Source organism: Etheostoma cragini, chromosome 7, assembly GCF_013103735.1.
Source record: "Etheostoma cragini isolate CJK2018 chromosome 7, CSU_Ecrag_1.0, whole genome shotgun sequence".
In the NCBI taxonomy this organism is placed as follows: Eukaryota; Metazoa; Chordata; class Actinopteri; order Perciformes; family Percidae; genus Etheostoma; species Etheostoma cragini.
Genome location: NC_048413.1, coordinates 24,621,963 through 24,623,964, shown reverse-complemented (window position 1 = coordinate 24,623,964; position 2,002 = coordinate 24,621,963).

Below are 2,002 nucleotides of genomic sequence, written 5' to 3'. Positions count from 1 at the left end.
ACTTTTTGTGGTCAAATTTTTTATTTTCCTTTATTTTTGGAAATTAACATGCACCAACAATTACTAACAATATACTAAGACACTGAACACGTCCCAGAGCCAAAATACCCAGAGAGAAAAGCTGGCAGGGCGGGAGACAAAACAACACATGCAGAAACAGACACACACAAACAAACAAAAATTACACACACATCACACAAAACACTATTGCGCCAATTGTCCAGGGTCTTTTTTGGCGTTCCATGGATGTGCGCTGTTGACAGCTCCATATACATGACATCCAAGAAGGAAATGGTCCATGTACGGATAGACATGTCATGAGGTGGCTTCCAACGGGTTGCAATCCTTCTCTGAGCAGCTGTAAGTCCAGCAAACACAACAAATATTGTATATTTCTCAGACTTTATGGGGAGTGTTTCATTTTTCAGTTTTTCTCACTCTGTCTTGACTCGATCTCGAAGTTGCCAGAATCTCGGACTCAGATTCTGACTGCAGGCCTTTGTACTTGTAACTAATTCTCCTGGCCCTTTTAATAGAAGAAGAAAGAGTTTACAGGGATGGAGGATAAAAACAAATGGAGAATAAAAGAATAGGAGGACAGTGGAAGGAGATTGGAGAAGTAGACCAAAAATGACAGTGGTGAAAATGAAAGAGAGCACATTAGGCAAAAGGCCAGGATGTTTGATGATGTTTGACTCAAAAGCTATATCAAACACAATCAACACTGTGTAAAGTTTACTTAGTCCTCCAAATGATTTCAGAGGGATATTTGTCTTCTCAGGTCAAACAGGACGTACTATTCATTTGACGTTCATCAGCAATTTACTTCATAATGTGTTTGTTCTTCCCAATGGGGTTTGCATACAAATTAAAACCCATAATTGCCTGTCTACACGACCATGAAACAGATAATCTTCCAAGGGAAGGGTTAATGAAATAGCCAGGTAGCCATGGATACAGAACAGATGTGTGTGTGTGTGTGTGTGTGTGTGTGTGTGTGTGTGTGTGTGTGTTTTCATGCACATGCATCATAGGGAATTCTCAGCAACTATGACACACATGTCTAGCAGACCACGGACACAGCTGGAGATTTGGCTGAAGCCAAATATGGACACTTATGTCTGAGTGCCATGCAGAAAATGATTATAGATGAAGATGTTGATGATGATGATGATGATGATGATGATGATGATGATAATAATGAGGATGATGATGATACAAATATTCTAAACAGTTTGTTTTAATGGTTTGCCCCATGATAAGGAGACTAATTGCTACTTTCAGTCACTGTGTGTGAGTCTTTATTAACAAATTATGGCAGCTTTCTTGTCCATTCATAGATGCTTTACATCATAATAAATACACAGGTAGTATTTTCACTTTTCATTTTTCCAAGGCTAAAAATCCATCAAACTGCATTTAGTGCAGTGCCAGCCAAAAGGAGAATCCCTATGTACAGAATAGTTAGCTGAGATCCTACTAAGACATGTTTAAAATAGCATGCAAATTACTCAATTATCCTCCCAAAGATGGTGCAAATACTAACACATATAAAATATATTGAAAGAATATGCTTAATTAAAAACTATTCTCAATCCAATCAACATAGTGCAGGCACATACTTTAGTCAAATCAGCATAACGCATAAACAAATGCCATCCCTTACTTCCTTCTCCTGTCAACAATATATTTGATCAGCTAATGCTGACATGACAGAACGTTCCCAGGCCTATATTTGCACTTACAGTGTAAAAGACACATGTAACTTTAATTATGATTTAGTTTCCACAGCAGTTGCAGCACAGTTTTTTTTTGCAATTCATGTCAAACTCTTGAACAGGGATGCAATTAAAGAACAAGAACAACATATTCTATGTTTTTCTTAATGTCAACAAATGTCCAAAAAGAGCAACATTTTGTCAGTCCCTTCATACCCTCTCTGTGGGACTATTTGTTCCTGCTGAGGACATCTTTTCTAGAAATAGTTATATACTGTACAAAT